Below are 20227 nucleotides of genomic sequence, written 5' to 3'. Positions count from 1 at the left end.
CCCTGCACCCAGTGGCTTCCTTAGGCAAAGTATCTTTGAAGCCACTCAAGTCCTGTCTCCATTCATTCATTCATTTATTCATATGCCAAGTATTCCCCAAGTATTGCCCAAGAAAATATATTTATTGAAGAGCTCTAGTCTAGGGAGAGTCATGTAGACTGATAATATTGCCAGAATTTAAACCAAAGTACGTACACAATGATATGGGAACACAGACAAAACAGAAATAATTCTGCCTGGGGAAAAGAAGAGTTCATAGAGAAAGTAACCTTTAAACTGAGTTTTGAAGGAAAAATAGTACTATTTCAGGGGAATAGAATCCCAAAGACATGAAAGCATAAAAGGAATACCGCATGTTCAAAGAATAATGAGGATATTTATCTGACTCCATCTGATAGAGCCTAGCAGATAATGGCAACACATGATATATGTAAGTGAAATGGGGTCCCCAGATAAGAAGCTCCATATTAAAGAGTTTGATTTTTTTCAGTAGGTAATGGGAACCCTGTGGATTTCTTGTTGTTGTATTTTACAACTGAGAAAGTTAAACAATACAGGGATATTATATAAATATCGAGGAGTTTAAACATGCCTCAGCATCTCAACATTTCTCATGTAAGCTCAAATCTCCCTTGCCTCTGTTCCCTCCCTTTTTTGGAAATACCTTTTCAAAACAATGTTTTTATTGTCTACTAGAGGTATAGAAAAGCACCCAAACAGATATATGGCTTAATGAATTACTTAACTGTAAGAACCTTTTAACCACTATAGAGTCAAACAGTAAAACTTAGCCAGAACTGTGCCCCACTCCCCAACAAAATCTCCCAATCCAATATACTCCATACCAACTGCAATCTCCTTCTTCCTCCCAAAAGGAACTGTTATGGACTTTTACAGTAATCATTTCCTTGCATTTTTCATAGCTTTATCAGTCAAAGGTGTATCCCTTGATGCTAAAATTTAGTCCAGCCCTTTATAAATTTTTTGATATCCTATAACTCTCTTAATCTATATTTCTGTTAAAATTTATGTTGAAAAACCCAAGTTTTTTCTATATTCTGTAGTTTTCTACAGTCCAAAATTTGCAAACTGCATGTTCAATAGTATATTTCAATTTGTTCCTGTCTTCTGTTTTTCTGAAAATCAGTAGGTGAATACAATTTGGGCTCCATTCCTTTGGCATGACTCTTGGTAGTGCTGAGTGCTTCCATCAAGAAGTATATAATATCTGATTGTCTTTCTTTTTTATATTAGCAGCAATTGATGCTAACTACCTATGCTTAAGAATTTATTGAAGGTTGCAACATGATTATATTTTAATTTTTTCATATATGAGTTGGAATATAACTCATATATGTTGGCTATAGAACATCTCAATGCCGTTGGGTATATTTACTTTCTTAATCTAATCACTAAGTGGCTACTATAAACATCATGAAGGTAGGGATTGTGCTAACTACCTATGCTTAAGAATTTATTGAATGTTGCAACATGATTATATTTTAATTTTTTCATATATGAGTTGGAATATAACTCATATATGTTGGCTATAGAACATCTCAATGCCATTGGGTATATTTACTTTCTTAATCTAATCACTAAGTGGCTACTATAAACACCATGAAGGTAGGGATTGTGTCTAACATTATTTTATAAAAACTTAATTTTCTTTCATTAATCTATAAATTATAATAATCTACCAGCCAAAGTATTCCTTACAAATGAAACACTAACCCCAAAAATGGATAGGGAAAATTAAAATGCATTGTTTTCTTGATGAAAGAAGACATCATTCTTTTCTAATTTAGTAAACTTTTCCAAATTCCAGGCAAAATACAAAAACAAAAGTGGGTTTTAATTATCATGTAAGTCTGAATATGAATGGCCAAAAATAACCAAAGTAAAAAAAAGGCACTAATTGGAAATTTCAGCACCAAGTTATCATGTGAACATTTATATCAATGATTTAAAAGCAGTGTGGGATAGATAATTAAATATTTAATCATAACAATGATTATATTTTAAAAGCAGTTAAGGAAGAGTTACACGGAATTATTTTTGAACTATAAAATTTTAAATTAATACACTTAGGTAAAATACGTTTTGTATTTTAAGTTTTACCACAGAAAACCACAGGCAATCAATTAAGGATATAATTGATTTTTAGCAATTTGAAAACAAAACTTCAAGAAGCAGGTAAGAGAAAATGTCAGTTTGTTTTAATTTTTAAAATAATTCAATTATATGAATTAAAGGGATATGACAAAGGGCTGCTCCAAAGGGAAGCAGGGCAGAGAGAGGTACTTCTTAGAATATATCAGTTGTTATGTACTAAGGTCAAATTTATTTTGAACATAGAAAACTTATATTCTTTCTCTTATTAAAAAATACTGAAGTAAATATGTTCCAGGCCTCAATATAACTATTTGTGTTTTGGGGATAAAGGAAATGTTGCACCCTTGTTTATGGCTTCTTCTTCTATCTCTACAATAACCCCATTCAAATAGTAAAAGGCACATTTGTTTTACTGTTCCATCTAAGCACATTATAAATATAGGCAAATGACTGCCAGAAAATCTATACTTAAACTACTGGATTGTAACAGGACTGAGCAATCCCTTATAGAACACATAGAGGTCAGATTTAACACTCCAGCTTGACCTCATCATGATCTGAAATAAGAGTATTTGGTGATTTTTTAAGACATTAATAGAGAAGGGTTATGAGAAAGCCACTCTAGACTTGACATTTAATTTTTTGTGTTTGCCCATAAATGAATTCAATATATGGCTGTACGACTGTTCCAAAAAGAATTACAAATAATTCTAGTTTATCCAGTTATAGAATGGATATAATTAAATGTGAAACCCCGGTAAGACAGTGAGAGAACTATGAACTCAAATGTGGAAAAAAAAAAAATGGTGAAGGACCAACATTATATGGTCTCATTCATTCAGGAAATATAAAAAATAGTGAAAGGGATTATAGGGGAAAGGAGAGAAAATGAGTGGGAATATCAGAGAAGGTGACAGAATATGAGAGACTCCTAACTCTGGGAAATGAACAAGAGGTAGTGGAAGGGGAGGTGGGTAGGGAGATGGGGTGACTGGGTGACAGGCACTGAGTGGGGCACTTGGTGAGATGAGCACTGGGTGTTATGCTATATGTTGGCAAATCGAACTCCAAAAAATATATATATACAAAAAAGATGGTGAAGCAATACTGAAATGGTGACTAAGGTTACTAAATTGTATTGCCATTACTTCTTTGCATATGTATTTTTAAATCAAAGAAATTAGGAAATTTAACCAGTGAAACAATTTGGATAATTTTATAGTCAATACTGCAAGAATTTTTTTTTTTATTTTGTCTGTTCCAAGCTGTATTTGTTTATTCAATGGATTAGGAAAATAAAAACAAACCACTATATAATAAAGGAAATCAACCCCAAAAAACAGAACATTTGATTTTGAATGGTGCTTTCTTATTACAGGAGAATCTCTTACCGGATCTGAGGATATTATAAAATTACAACGTTCATATTTACTGCATAACTATTATACTCCCTCAATAAAGTAGAAATTCAGTAGGTAGGCCTTAGAAATGAGAGTTGACATAATAAAACCTGAGGATTAGGTGTTTGTATTCAAGGGGCTTACAACGGTGTCAGAGCTAGAACAATCTTTAGAACATGGATAAAATGGAAAAGCTGGCAGACAGTTCCTTTTACAAACATTCAACTATAAAATAAACTGGTTTTCCTCTTAAAGAAGCTCTCTTCCAGCACACTTAAGAGAACTTAAGAGAACTTCCCATGATGTTTGATAACAGCCTATCCTCCAGTACCTGGATGAGTCAGGCCAATTATTAATACACCAAAGCCGAGCTCATGTTCCATTGTGTCATCTAGCTTCCTAAGCGAAACTGCCTCATGATACTGTTACTTTGGTTTGTTAGCAATAAAATTCCCTTAGAAATTATTTGTATTAGAGCTGCTTTATATTAAATTTTATTCTAAGTTAATTAAACTCTATCTAATTTTATTTTAGGTAACAAAAACTATTTCAGGATTCATTAAATAGCAGCAAGAAAACAAAATCACAAAGCCTTACCCTTGAACACTATGGGTGATGAAACTGTTTCGGAACAGTTCTGACTGTGGCTTTTAATAAAATGGACAAGCCGTATTTACAGACCTGTGAGGCAAGTTGTTTCATGGTTTTTGGATCCTAGTGTATTAGTGCAGTGCTCAGTATTTAACAGAGGATCAATTAATGTTTACTGAATAAAGCAAACCATGTGATGAGCAGAAATCTCAAAATATTGTGGGTTCTGAAACAGTGCTGCCATGTGCACAAATCCCTGAAACCTATATAAATAACTTTATACATAATGATAGGATCTATCAGGTATCAGCTACTTTACAAATAGTATCTTTCTTTAAACCCAACAATCACCCTGAAAAGTAGACATCTTGTTTTTCAAATCAGGCAACTAAGGCTTAGTAAATTTAAATAACGTAATCCTCCATCAAGAAGTGGGGAATCTGGGATTAAGTCCTGCCTATTCTAACCTTTCTATATAGCACACCCATGAGCTGGTGGGCAATGTTTTATATAATCAGTGCTTGAAATTACATAAGAAATCAAATCCACTTTCTGTCTGGGGAGTATATATCTCTTCATTGATATCTATAAAAATAAAGGGATGCATTTCTTCCTGGCTGATTGGAACACATGTTTGTATTTTAAGAATACCAAAGATGACAGACTAAATTTATAGCTACAGTGATAGTAGTGCTTGGTTTGAGTGAAAAGAGAACTACCTTGGGACCCTCAGCAGATGGAGCAGAGGTCAGAAGACACAGGGAGGCAAAGTCTAAAGAAAACTTAAGGGTATTTCCTAAGAGCCCTTCTGTGGCAAGGTGGTATCACTTCTGTGAGGCCCTAGAGACACCACCTCCAGAAGCAAGACAGAAAGCCATTGGTGTGTCTCCTGGATTGTTTCTGATGTTTGGGAATAAGAAATGGTAACACTGACACGGAAAAGGAATACTCTTTATTGGCATCATTGAGACGTTAAGAGGACCTTCCATTTCTGCCAATGATGGACTTTTCTTTTCTCTCTCTTTTTTTTTAATCAGATCATCCTCTTAATTGAAGAACTAGAAAAGTTGAATAAAAATACAAAAAGGATCTTTTTGATAATTTTGAGAGGACAAGTTCCTGGAGAGGTGGGGAGAAGTCTGCCCATATTCAACTGTTTTTCCCTTTGACTTATTTGCCAATTTGAAAGCTGTTCCTGAGGCTGGGAAAGTCACTCAGAACATGGCAGATTAGCTAAGAAGGAGAGAAACCAAGAATAGCTTTCGGGAATCCCATGGTTCTGAGAAAATAAAAACTAGTGTTCAAGGACAACTAATGAGGAATGGCCTTTGAAAATACTTCAGGCTTTTTGTTGAGACACAGAAAAGGGCCATCGTTGTAATAAGAAGGGACCTGAAGTACACCAGACCTAACAGACTGAATACCATACAGCCTGAATACCCCTGGCCTACCTTTTTGACACAAGTAAAAGTAAAATCGTTTATGGAAGTAAAAAAGATTGCTCAGAGTCTAATTTTTTTCATAAACAAAGACAGCATTCCATTAAGAATTTCTGGGCACACCAAGAAACCGGAATAAGAAAAAGACAATAGAAATAAGATCCACAGGTGATCTAAATATTGGAGTTATTAGGCACACACTCAGGATTTCACTAGAGAAGTAGAATCTGTAAGAATCAAATGAAAATTCTAGAACTGAAAAATACAATGACTCAAAACTGGAAATTAAAATTTAAACAATACATTTAAAAAAAATAAAAAGCATGAAATACTTAGGAAAAAACTTAACGATGTATGTGCAAGACTTGTATGCTGAAAATTACATAGAGAAATTAAAAGACCAAGACAAATGGAAAGATATGCCATAATTATAGACTGGAAAATTCAATACTGTTAAGATGTCAATTCTCCCCAAAGTGATCAGCAGATTCAACAATCCCAATCAAAATCACAGCAGGCTTTTTCAGAAACTGAAATGCCAATTCTAAGATATATATTACAATACAAAAGAATTAGAATGACCGAAACAATTCTGAGAAAAAAGGTCGTTGGATAAGTTGGCATAAGGACAGACATATATTTACCAATAGAACTGAAGAGGTATTAAAAAAAATCAGACAAAGGTGTCAAAGTGATTCAATGGGGAAAAGGATAATCCTTTCAACAAATGCTGCTGGAATAACTGGATTCTCATTTTGAAAAATATGAATATCAACTCCTACTGTTATACCATACAGAGGAATTAACCGGCAATGGATAACAGGCTTAAATGTAATAAATTGTGAATACTTAAAAGATAATAGGATTTTATTTGCAACTTTATGCTAATGAACTTTAATATTTAGATAATATGTACAAATTCCTAGAAATATACAACTTACAAAAACTGGTCTTCCAAACATATTATTAAGAAAATGAAAAGGCAGGCCACAAACTGGTAGCAAAATATTCACAACACACACTTTGACATAAAAGGTGTTCAAAGGGAAAGGAAAACAGAGGTATTATAGGGTGCAAAGTTGGTTATACAAGATGAGTAAGTTCTAGAGATTTATTGTACAGCACAGTGCCAATATGTAATATATTACATGCTTAAACATTTGCTAAGACAACAGATCTTACGTGAAGTGCTTTCATCACAAAATAACAAAATAAATAATATACATGATATATAAACAATTCCTACAACTCAATTATAAGAAAAGCTCCATTTTAAAAACGGGCAAAAGTTTTAAATACACTTCACAAAAATAAAATTAACACCTATACCCACTCAAATGGCTAAAACTAAAAACTAACAGTATCATGTTTGCATTCGATAGAAAGACCTAGGATCCTTTAAAAGTAGATGGAAGATATTTAAAAAGTACAGGTGTGGGCAGAGTAGATGCTAAAAAAAGAATTCTTGGCTTAGACTCACAATTTCATTTTTTAATAAAGTATGAAGCAGAGTAATTGGTTGAAGAGACAGTTGGTAATTTGAGAAAGGAAGAATAATGAAATATTTGGTTTCCAGAAAACAGTCAAGTCACTAGAGAAAAGGAGCTGGATGACTGGACAATATGGAGAGCCCATTTAGGTGTGAGATCATTATTAGCTCATCCAATCATTAAGCTCTTGGGCGCAAGCACAGAAAACTTAAGTGCGTGATTTCTCCATGAGCCAGGTTTGCCAGGCAAGCACAGTGAGGGACAAGAGTTGAGGTATATTCAGACAAGTGATTTAAATGCCTCTAGTTGTGAATATAAATAAAATAAACGGATACATTTTTTAAACTATGGAGAACTATGTTAGTGTAAGTTACTAGTATATAATGGTGGCAAAATGAAGGAGTCTTTCAATCATATGCAGTTATTTCCAAAACGGAAACCTCTAATAAAGAACTTATTCCTCATTCTACCACTCAGGTTGAGATCTAACACTGTTCTGTCTTCCGAATCAGCCTCTTCCCACATCTATCACACCTTTGACTCTTGCCCCTTCACGTTTTCTAATACCTATCACTATGGTTCCCCCCCGCCCCGCCCTTTTTACATTTTCCTGAATGTCTTGCCTCCTACTTGTCCTCGTTGTAGTCAGTCTAATGATACTGCAATATTGCCCACACTCAAGCCACGGCAGCTTTCTTTACACCTACTACGAAGACCACCCAAAAGGTTTAATCAAGAAACTAAAACGTCCTCATTCAGCCGTTAGAGGCGATCTAACTTCCTTGCATCCCCCAGTCCACCTGCTTCTCTTAGTCTATCCACTTAAGTCTCTATTACTTCCGCTCTGCATCCCTCAAGTACTCAATTCTTACGGTAGGCCACAGGACAGGAGGAGCTCTGAAACACAGGGATAAGTGTTTACCAGAACTGAACAAATTCCTTGGGAGAACCAAGCACCTTGCAGCTGACACTTCTGGAGTTACAATCTAAAATTAAAACAGGACGGATACAGATTTGCTTCTGCGACATTCGTTGTTTCCCTGCTGCTGCAGCTAAAAACAAAACAGAGCGCTCCTCACTAGTCACTACGGCCCATCCATCCATCCAAGTGGTTTGCCTCTACTTGGCAAAAATGGAGAAGGGGCAGACTCCTCCTTTGGCATGCTGTGTGCCCGCAGCCTTCCTGAAGCTCGCAAAGTGTGATGAGGACCAGGACTATACCACCAAAAAGCACACTATAAAATGTTTACACGGACAAAAACAGAAAAATTAAGTCGACTGAACTCCTTCAATTCTTGAAAAGCACTATTAAAAAAGCGAAAGCACGCTTGCTTAAATAACTGTGTCGGGTTCCGCAGAACAATTTGCCTGCGTTCCCTTGTGACATCCCTACCGCCTAATGATTGACGCTCAAAGAAGCAGAGTGGGTGGAATCAGGCCGGTCCAGAGATTTAGAGGGAAAAGCTGGGTCCGTACCAGCACTGGGACCGCGCCCACCAAACATTTGGATCGCTTTAGAGTCAAGAGGAAAATACAGCTCGAGTTTTTACCTCATGTACCCTTAACTTTCCACAATGACTTCCAGAGGCCTGACTCACAGCTAGAAACCCAAACCCTGTGGGCGGGAGGGGGGGGGGGGGAACCACACAAAACAAAAAAACGACTACGTCACCACTTCCGCCTCGCAAGGCCAGCAAACGTACAAAGATGGAGAAAGACGCACACGCCGACGGCGACTACGTCCCCAAAGTGCGCAGGCGCCTGGCGAGGCCCCGCCCCCCACGCTCTCCACCGCCCCCCAGCCCCGCGCTCCCGCCGTGAAGAGGCGCGCGCACGCAGGGCCGGCCCTGCTGGTACCGCCCGGGGCTTCCGCCCCGAGGCCCGACGGGCGCCGTTCGGTTCCGGTCCTAGCCCCGCCCCCGCGCGGGAACTCTCCAGAAGGCTTAATATCCGGGACCAGCGGCTGGCGCCAGCGCGCATTTCCGGCGAGGGACACGAAGAGAAGGATCCGGTGACGCCTCTTTCCGCCCCCGTGGTCGCCCAGGCTGCGGCTCTCGGTGCGGCAGCGCCATCTGGTGCCGCGTCTCCCACCGCCCGAGAAGGGGCGCGCGCACTTTTCTCTCGGAACCTTCCAGAGAAACCTCGGCCCTTGCGGTTTTTTCTCGCCCCCCCTCCCCCCCCCGGGAAGGGAGGCCCCCGCGCCCCCGCCCCCCCGCCCCGCCCCGCCCCGCCGGGTTCCCCCGCACACTTCCCGGGACGTTGAAGAGGGGTCTGTGTGGGGGAGTCGCTGTGTGTTCCCAATCCCAAAATGGAGAGGAAATGGATTTCTTTCTCTAGAGTTAAGCCCAGAAAAAACGTGTCCCTGTGTTTATGTTTCCACTGCCTTGTTCCCGAGCTGCTCCAGTCCCGCCCCGTGAGTGTCCCCGTCTGTCAGGAGCGGAGCACTTCCCCTTGCTCGGACGGTCGCACAGACTTGGCGGCTTAGCTTGTCCTCTGATAGAAAAGCTTTTGTTTCTTGTCACGCTTTAAGGCCGTGGCGGGCGCTGGGCGCTGGGCGGGCGCTGGGCGTGTTGGGAGCCCATCGGGAAGCGTAGGACTTAGTGGGAATTTTGCTTTAAAAAAGGCCAGAATTACTAAATTCTGCTGAAACTGTTACACTGTATGTTAACTAGATTTTAAATAAAAGCCTGAAACGTTTAAAAAAACAAAGAGGCTAAGGACATTTCCCAGACAAAGCCTCAGAAATGCTCAGGCTGAATTTGGGTTTGTGGGCACGGCACATTTCTTTTAGATAGCCAGAGGAAACGTAATTTCCCCGAAGTCTGCAAAATCGAGGTGAATTCTTCCCTGATACTGAATTCTTAGTGACAACCTAGGTTTCCCTGGAAGCTTGTAGGCCTGACGACACCGTTAGGTAGCAAGCATGAGATTGTGTTTTATTGGAATGACGTTTTAACTGAATATCGGTGTGGATAGCGAAAGCGAGATACGTTTCCTTCAGAATTTGTACATTAGCGTCTGTTCATTTCTTCTATAGCAGTGATTCTTAAAGTTGAGCTTGCCTCACAAGTCCCCGAAAGGCTTCTTAAAACACATTGGCCTTAAAACCCGGAGTTTCTACCGGGAAGGACCCGGGGGGTAGAGCTGGATAATAATAGCTTTGAAAAAATTCTCCCCTGACATTTAAGCTGTTGGCACTAGACGCACACCTGGAAGAATTTAGAGCTCAGGATTGCTTTGTCATTAATGCTCTTCGCTATTACAGGAGAGAGAGTGATGAAACTAGAACTGGAAAAATGTATAGGCCTTTGGCCCCTTTGCTGGAAAGTATTAAGCCCTAGAACCGGGAAAGCTGTAGGTAAGTGAATATTGCCCACATTAAAGTGACTACTACATGCAAATGTTCTGTATATATATGATCATGTGATAGAGGGTGCTGTAATACCAGGTATACTAAAATTTCAGTCATTCTGCAGTAATTTCCATCCTTCGCATTAGCTGCTAAAAGTAAGTAATGAAAAATTGCTAAAATTAAGGACAAAGTGGTTTCAACAAACATTCTAATTTTATTCTCTGGAAGATGCCAGGCTTTTTCGAAGTCCTTTTGCATCTCCCCAAGATCCGTTATCCACCCCATTTCACCACACCGTGCCATTCACAAAGGGACACAATGCTTTCATTGGTAAAAATGGCTTACCTAACCTTTCTTCAGGCCTTTTCCATTTAATTCTTGTCATATCCTAACTCTGCCACTGCATTAGATGCTGACATAGTATAGTGCACCACACTTGCTCCTAAGTGAAATACAAATTGTTAGATTTGTTATGTTCATAGCTGAAATTATTTCTAAATTCAGATAAAAGTTTAGAATGTTTGCTGTGGTGTGATTGCCTTTACTAAAAAAAAAGCTGATACATCTTTGATTTGTAAATTCACACATCTAAAGATCAACAAAAAACATTGAAATGTTTTGCAGTAATTTTGTAAGGTTTTTATGAATCAAAAACAATTTTAATATCACTGAAGTGATTAAAGGAATGAATTCGTTATATGCTTTGAGAAATCAATTCATACTAAAATGTATCAAAACTTACATCAGATCAATGAAATTGTACTTTATATGTTTTTATGAAATCAGATATTAATCACACATGCTTATTTTCTTTCTGTATATTTTAGGTCCATCCACTCACTACATTGTCTATTTTGAGCTCTATGTCAGACACTGGGTTCCCTAAATCAGTCTTGTAATAAAGCAAATTCATGGGCTTTGAGAGCTCCCTTCATGGAAAAATGCAAGACTCATTTTTTTATACTTATATATGAATGAAGCCAATTTCATAGATGGATTTTTACTGGCAACTAAGTGCTTCTTAGTAGTAACCTGCTGAATGAGTTATTAAGGCTTATTACTAAATTTGGTATTCATAGACTAAGATTATTGCATTACCACAAATAACTGAGGATTCTAATTCAGGACTCCACTCTGTTGTGCAATGCCACCAACTGTTGGCAACTTTACAGATTCTTACTCTATATGCACACATGCAGGCAGTTGGAATTTCCATAATATTCAAGAAGGTTGCTTTCCTGCTAGTGTGTCCTCAGTGTTATATTGAGACATGTTAACTATTCTTAATTATTGCTCTTCTTCCACTAACTACCTTTTTTTAGGATTATGTGATATTTTATGTTTATGAAATGTTTTGTACTTTTGTAATTCCCAGCTGTTATCATTTGGCTATTTTCTACCTCAGTTTTTAAAAATCATTAGTATTTTGTTCACTGGACTCCAGTCCTTTTCTTTTCCCTTATAATATGAATGAGCTGCCAACAGAAAAAGGAAAAAGAAAAAAAAAAAAAAAAGGTTGAGAACACCTGTCCTAAAACTATGGTATTTCCCTAAGAGTCCTGGTACTTTGTATCTGAGTCATTACTGATTAACCGTTTAAACCAGGGAAAGACAGACATGTTCTGTGCCTTATTTTAAATGAACCTTGAGAGCAGCCCTGGTGGCTCAGCTGTTTAGCATCGCCTTCGGCCCAGGGCGTGATCCTGGAGTCCCGGGATTGAGTCCCATGTCGGGCTCGATGGCTTGGAGCCTGCTTATCCCTCTGCCTGAGTCTCTGCCTCTCTCTCTCTCATGAACGAATAAATAAAATATTTAAAAAATAAAATCTTTAAAAATAAATAAATGAACCTTGTTACAAATTCACTCAGGATAAAGAGAGGTGTTATGTAAAACCCAGCTATTCATTAGAAATGCTACCTGTTGTATTTGGGAAGTATTATTTAATAACCCTGTTTGTTGACTAAATGTAATTAGTAATTTATGATATTTTTTTATTATGGCTATTAATGTCACCATTTTTCTCAGCTAATTTTGCCATTAAGCATCATGCGAGATGATGTAATTTACTTTCAATCAAGGATTGCTGGAGTTTGATGTAATAATCAAATTAAGACTCCAGCATCAGATTTGCTTTCAAAAATATTTTCTGTTGATTATTTCAGGTTCCATTTTCTGGTTGTTTTTTGTTTGTTTTGGGTTGTTTTTTGTTTTGTTTTTATCTTTCCTCCTACTTTCTAAAAACATAATACCTAAATGGATGTGTAATGAACATCGGTGGAAAGAAGCATTTCTCCAAGGAGAAATTTTGAAATAAGTTGATTCAGCTCTTGCAGTATCATACCTTTTTTATATACCTTTTTATCAATGTTATTTTTGCTACAATCGATAGCCTTGTTAATACTTTCCATTTGAGACTAACATTACTGTAACATTTTTACTCTGTACTAGGACCTTTTTTAAATTCCTTGTACACTGGCAATATAGAATACTTCTGTCAGTCATTGGCAATTAAATCTCTCTGGCATTAATACTACCTTTGTGTGGTGTTTGAGTTGCAATTCTTCAACTTTTTAATGTTTTGGCTTGTGTTTTAAATCTCATTCAAACTGCCTATCATTTCTTTTAAGTTATTCCTTGGTAATAAGTTTGCATTGATTGTTTTGCTGTACCCATTTTAATGACTAATCTCCCTGATGGTGAGCTACATTTATTATTATGTTGTTAAAATAGTAGCATTTATTTGTAATCAATTAAGTATAAGACTAACATATGGCACATGTTTCTATGATAATTGATATAATTTGATATATGGATAAAGTAAATTAACTATTTTAAAGTGGTAAGTACTGGGAATCCCTGGGTGGCTCAGTGGTTTAGCGCCTGCCTTCGGCTCAGGGCGTGATCCTGGAGTCCCGGGATAGAGTCCCGCGTGGGGCTCCCTGCATGGAGCCTGCTTCTCCCTCTGCCTGTGTCTCTGCCTCTCTTTCTCTCTCTGTGTGTCTCATGAATAAATGAATAAAATCTTTAAAAAAATAAAGTGGTAAGTACTGATGCAGGTCATTCATTTATTGTAATAGCACATTTAGAGCCCTTGACATTTGTCATGGATAAAATATTTTAATATCTTAAGTTTACTAATTTTGAGCAATGCCAACTGTTAGTACTTTGGAAGAAGCAAAAATATAAAGGTATTTTTCTATGACTTTTAGTACTACCAAAAAGCCATTTTCCAGTAGATCTTTTTCAGTTGTCATGGCAAACTTTTATTGTTAATATTTGTTATGTATTGATAAGACTAATAAGAATTAGTCATTCTACTAATTAACCTCTGAATTAGTAGAATTAACCTCTTTAGTAGCCTTGGTGTTTTAGTTATAGAGATATAGTCATTGTATTAACTCCACTGTCTTAAATATGTTTCCATACCAGATGAAATACAGTCCCATTAAGCAGATTTCTATTATTATTTTTTAAAGATTTTATTTATTTATTCATGAGATACACACAGAGAGAGGCAGAGACACACGCAGAGGGAGAAGCAGGCTCCACGCAGGGAGCCCGATGTGGGACTCGATTCCAGGACTCCAGGATCACAGGGCAGAAGGCAGGCGCTAAACTGCTAAGCCACCCAGGGATCCCAGATTTCTATTATTAAACACCGTGTTGAGTACAATAATGTCTTCCCAACTATAATTCGTATTGTACAAAATTCTACAAATGTGGATTTGCAGACTTGTACTTTTTCCACAAATACAAGAATTTAGGATACTGTATTTGCAAATGAGTAATTTTTCTTGAGGATAATTTTTAAAATCACAATCAAAGCATGGGATCCTGGGAAGAGAAAAGGGAAGGAGGATAGATAGATGATAGATAGATAGATAGATAGATAGATAGATAGATAGATGATAGATAGAAAAAGAGGAGCAAGTGTATGTAGATATCTTTCTAATGACATATTGGGAGAAGATAGGGAACTCTGAGGCAAAGTAAACCAAAAGAAAGAAAGTGAGACATGTGAAAGCTTTAGATTAGAGCAATGTTCTGCCATGGTTATTTCTACACAAGTATTAAGTTATCTTAAACACAAAACAATGCAGTAGAAAGGTTTGAAGAATACAGTATGCTGGCATTTTCTCCTTCAATTATCTTAAGCTAAATAAGATAACTGAATCATAAAAAAACACTAATTATTTGGTGGAGATCCAAGGGAAAATGCTTCTTATATTTACAGCAAGGCAAAAAAAAAATTAACAAAGATTTTTAACATTGAACAATGCAGGTTATTACTGTGTAAAAATACTGAAAATGCCAGAAGTTGATTTCTTTAATGAGTTGTGTGTCATTATTTTAGATTCACTTTTTACCACAATCCCCTAACCCTGATTTACCTATAAGGTCTCAAATACTTCATTCCTCTTTTCTCTTACAATAACAGTTTTTTTCTCTTACAATAACCAGCATCATGTTGATAAATAATGGTAGGTGAAGGGATAAAGATAAAATAATTCTAATACTTGACAAAACTAATTATAAATATTGAATGTTTACTGCAATGCCCTAAATACAGTATGCCCAAAGAGTATTGTATATAAAAGAATTATATTTTTTATTTGAAATGAGTAAAATACACATGCACCAAATTCTAAATAGAACAAAGTAATACATGTAAAGAAAGTAAAAACCAAAAATCAGAAGGAAATAAGGATGAATATTTAATCTCTAGATAGGAAAAGACCTTTTTTAAAAAAAAGTGTACAGGTGTGCACAAGCTGGGGGAGGGGCAGAGAGAAAGAATCTCAAGCAGACTCCACCCCCAGCCCCATCCCCACTGCTGAGCACAACAGGGAGTCAGTCTCAAGACTCCAGAGATCATGACTTGAGCCAAAATCAGGAGTTGGAAGCTTAACCAACTGAGCTTCCCAGGTGCCCCAGGAAAAGGCCTTTTTTAATCACAGAAATGTTCAGAAATCAAAAAGGAAAAGACACTGATAATTCTTGCTATGTAACAATGTTAAAGTCTGTGTGTTAAAAATCTATAAAACAAATAATAATTAGAAAAAATGTCCTTAGTATGTCAATCCATTTTAAAAATCTTAATATATTAACTGATTTTATTTCTCTTTTTGTAATACTAGTACTTTCTGGTTTTTCTATAATGAAATGACATGTAAAAATTGTTTAAAAATTGTGAACGCTTAAATCTCATTAAAAAGTCTCTTGGAGTGGGTGTATAATGAAATAAAATCCAGTGGTTTTAGTGCTTATAAGAGATGCCTCTAAAAATTATTCAGAAAAATTACAAATGAAGCAGTGACCATACTTAAGTCATACTAGAAGATGCATCAGTATTAATGTCCGATTAGGTAGAATTTGTGGTAGAAAGCAATGCATAGGAAAATTTTACAATACTATAACACAAAGATACACCACACAGAAGAAAATGAGTTAAAAATCAGAGGAAGAGAGACTTGGAAGTACAAAATAGAATTGAGAAAAAGAACAGAGCAAGCTTCAGAAAAACTGATTATTGAATTTGGAAGCTGTTCTTTTTTTTTTCTTTTAAAGATTTTATTTATTTATTTGAGAAACAGAGGCAGAGACACAGGCAGAGGGAGAGGCAGGCTCCACCCCGTAAGCCTAATGTGGGACTGGATCCCGATCCCGATCCCGGGGTGCCAGGATCAGATCACGCCCTGGGCTGAAGGCGGCGCTCAACCGCTGAGCCACCCGGGCTGTTCTGAAAGCTGTTCTTAACTAGAACCATTGGTTGAAGAAAATCCAAAGGTACAAGGCCCGTCACTTTGTAGAAATGGCACATGCATAGAGAGCTTATGACACAACATGCCAGTTTCATCATTAAAAGGACTAAAACTACCTCTGTTGGGTGGACTAAGGAAAATGTGATTTAATGCCTGAATTACAAAGTAGTGGCTCAGGTAAATGATTTGCATGTAGGTAAGGTTTTGCAAAATCAGTTTTTTTTTTTTGTCTTTGTGTTTTTGTTTTTGTTTTTTTCAGAAAATAGAGATAGCTAACAGACGTAATACTGGATATTTGTGGTACCTTTTGATTAAACCAACTAGGTTTGTGATAAGCCTTTTATTTTTTAAAAAGTATTTCCAGAAATGCATAAAAAGATTATACTCTCTTGTGCCGTATGGTAACTTAGAGAATTCAACAGTTTGCTGTTTTGATATACATCTTATTAACTGTTAGTCTATTTTCAATTACATAAAAAATAAATGACAGAATTTTTAAATACTTAAGATGGTAGAATATCTATAGCTAGGGAAGCATACCTAAGCTATTCCTTAGTCACCAAGATAACCTCAATAAATTCTCCAAAGCAGAAGCTGGTAATTAACATGCTCATAAAATGAAATAAACCAGGCCAATGAATCTTAGAGTGTGAACCCCAGGGAGACTTCAGCATTACCTGGGAACTTCTTAAAAATACAAATTCTAGATCCCTGCCCCAAACCTATTGAATTAGAAATTCTGAGAGTAGAGCCTGTGTCTTGAAATTTAAAAATTAGTGTTTTAATGAGTTCTCCAAGTGAGCCTTGATGGGTGTTAAAGTCTGAGAGTCACCAAACTAGGTAAACTAATGAAAATTTAAACTAAAATCTAAGATTGTTGGAATTAAGAAATAACTATAATTCCAAAAAAGAAACGATACAGAACAGATTCTGTGAATATTATCCTGTGAAACGCCTCTGTGCAGAGGCACAGTGCTAGATACTGGAGGATGTTAGTGAACAAAGGAATAGAAATACACCTCTCCCTGAGTTTTTGCTTTGATGGAATTATATAATATTGTTAAACTTAAGTTCATAGCTAGATTTTTATTTTATGAACAAGACTAATCATTTTACTTAAGCAATTCAGAAAATGAAAAAAGCAAGAGGAAGACTACCAAAAATAAAAGCAGAAATAGTAAATGCATTAGAAAATTGAAGAAAAGTGAATAAATTGCAATATAGTAAATTCAGAAAATCCCAATAAAAAATTAGAAATGATAGAAAGGTTAGAACAGGGACACCTGGGTGGCTTAGCGGTTGAATGTCTGCCTTTGGCTCAGGGCGTGATCCTGGAGTCCCGGGATCGAGTCCCACATTGGGCTCCCTGCATGGAGCCTGCTTCTCCCTCTGCCTGTGTCTCTGCCTCTCTCTCTCTCTCTCTCTGTGTCTCTTGTGAATAAATAAATAAAATCTTAAAAAAAAAAGTTAGAACATGTAGAAAACATATATAACATGTATATATGTTAAATATATATATATTATTTATCAGTGTCAAATTTGAAAATTACAAAGTGGATGATTTCTAGAAAAAATAAAACTACTTAAAAGTTTAATCAACAAAAAATTTGTTTTATGTTCTCAAATAAATTACTTCCCCCAAATGCTTTCAGTTCTAAACAGTGCTGGTAAAAATCTCTTAAGAGGAATAGATAGCTCCATATATAGAATATAGAGAAAAATATGTAAAACTACCCAGTTCATTGTACTAAGCAAACATAACTATCCTGCAAAACTCTTTTTTTATTTGTTTTTTATTTATTTTTTATTGGAGTTCAATTTGCCAACATATAGCATAACACCCAGTGCTCATCCCATCAAGTGCCCCTCTCAGTGCCCGTCACCCAGTCACCCCCTGCCCCCCCACCTCCCTTTCTACCACCCCTTACAAAACTCTTAAAGCATGAAAAATTATAGATGTTACTTAAGATTATGTATAATTTAATATTATGAAATAGACTTAACAGTGTGTCAAAAGAGTAATTTGCCATGACCAAGAAGTGTCTATTCTTCGAGTGTAATTATGGTAGTTTGCATTACTTTTCACAAATATTCATTCTCCCTTCACCAGACTGTTGGGAGAAGTATGTTTTTCCACCTCATTGACATTGGGCTTGACCACGTGGTTTGCTTTGGCAATAGAATCGGAATGGTTGTCAGGTTTGCCGTTTTCAAGCAGAAGCTTTAAGAGAAATTGCATGATTTATTTCAGTCTGTCTTTTCCCCTCTACTATGATTACTGTTGCTTCTTCATCCTGAACACAGGAAGACAATGGAACAGATCTGCAGTCAGATTGAGCTTGCAATCTACAGCCTTAATGTAACATGTTTGTGTATGTAAGCCACAAAGATTTGGGGGCTGTTTGTTACTGCAGCAAAAGCAAATACAATAAAAATGGTTCACTATAGAGAGATGTATTGATATCACAGGATATCAATACATAAAATAAGAAAAATCTTTACAATTATATCCATTTGTATTCCAAAAGTCATTTAGTGAAATTTCATACTTATTTTAAATCTTTTTTTTTTCAAAAGTGTAACTTAGAAGACTCTTCATATGTGAAGATGTTTCTCTCAAACCAATAGCCATTTTTATCACTTAAAGATAAAATACTAAGTCATACCTTTTAAAACTTAGATAAAATAGGGGATTCTGCTTTCACCAATTTTGGATTGAAATGACCTACAAATTCTAGACTGTACATAGGAATGCAATGAAGGAGAGACTATTATTTACAGAGGATATTCTGGTTTAGGAAGTAGGAATGCCTTATTGAAAACTGTTACAATGCCAGTTGGGAGACCACATTCTAAAAGGATGGGTCTTGAGGATGTTAGTGAACAACGGAATAGAAATGCACTTTGCCCTGAGTTTTTGCTGCTCAGAGAGACCATTGCATGCTAGCCATTTCCCTCATAAAATACATGGTTCCAGAAAGTAAGCAGTGAACATGTAATAACCACTTGCACAATTTTTCTTCCCATACCCATAACTTCTAGGTTAGAGAGTTCTTCTACGCTCCAAGCATGGAATGCTTCCATCAGGGACACAAAAATGAATCCACCAAATTGGAAGATGATACTTCTAATTGGCAATTTGGGACTCCTATATCACTGAAACAATATAGAGAAAGGAATAAAAAGATGCAGCAATTAATCCATATTACCAATTAGAAATTGAGTTGGAGACAAAAAAGACTATATTTGCAACCTTGAGGATTCTCAGGGGCACAGTTTATTACTTTCATGCCCAATTGTAAAAGTCAATGTAAAACTATAGCAAGCAAGAAAAGGCAGAACAATTGAGAATGCATACCTTTAGGAATAAAGATTTGGGTCATTCAGATAAAGAACTCAGAACAGTCAAGCTTTTGGCAGAAAGTAAGGGAGAAAAGGAATGGGTAGTTAAAGATGGAATCCATGGATATCATCTACAACCTTGAGATAATTACAGAAATATTAGTTTTGTATATTTTTTTTCTCTTCTTGCTATATGGACATGTTTACTTGTATACAGTTTTCTTCCCTTTCTTATTTTATATACATGCTGTTGGTAGCTTACACTATAGTCTTTGGGTAACAGAATATTCAGTGAAACTGTGGCTGACTTTGAGGAGTTATTACTCTAGCCTGTGTTGAACACAGTAACTTGGGATTTGGGACTATGTACCTCCTCATTTGGAGGAAAGGGAGAGGGCACCCTTACTTGCAACGTGGATAGCTGATTTTGTTAGTTGGAAATCTATTTTGTTGCTATATAGGAATTCAAATGTGTGTAGAAAGTTCAATATAGCACTGGATGGCCAAAGGAATGAAGTATGCCAATTATTAATATATGGCCTCTCAGGTCCAAATTCCTCTTCCTTTCTTGTTCTATGAAAATGAATTTGGAACCTTTATTTTTTCTTTGCCAGCTGTCAATAAGCCTTGTCAGCAGATGGTGCTGGAACAACATTGCAGGAAGAAGGGGATTTGCTTTTTGGTTCCATTGGGCCTACTTGATAGGCTCATGCCTGTGTGGCTTCTCCTGCTCCCA

At 36.6% G+C, this 20227-nt stretch overlaps 1 protein-coding gene across 11 annotated transcripts in view; it reads right to left on the bottom strand.

Moving 5' to 3' along the window:
• The window catches only part of STARD13 (StAR related lipid transfer domain containing 13), a 513518-nt gene that overhangs the window by 385525 nt on the left and 107766 nt on the right, over positions 1-20227 (bottom strand). For 4 of the 11 annotated variants that reach the window (XM_072795476.1, XM_072795480.1, XM_072795474.1 and 1 more), the window contains one exon: positions 10733-10829. The exons of 5 other annotated variants lie outside the window; for them this stretch is intronic. The gene's annotated coding sequence lies outside the window, so the exon portion shown is untranslated. Of the gene's footprint in view, positions 1-8585; positions 8674-8738; positions 8759-10732; positions 10830-20227 lie in introns of those variants that run through there. 2 more of the 11 variants (XM_072795484.1, XM_072795483.1) reach the window with 2 other exon arrangements.

The sequence above is a fragment of the Canis lupus genome, chromosome 24, assembly GCF_048164855.1.
Source record: "Canis lupus baileyi chromosome 24, mCanLup2.hap1, whole genome shotgun sequence".
In the NCBI taxonomy this organism is placed as follows: domain Eukaryota; kingdom Metazoa; phylum Chordata; class Mammalia; order Carnivora; family Canidae; genus Canis; species Canis lupus.
Note: the sequence above shows the minus strand (reverse complement) of the source record. Positions and strands in the feature narration are given on the sequence as shown.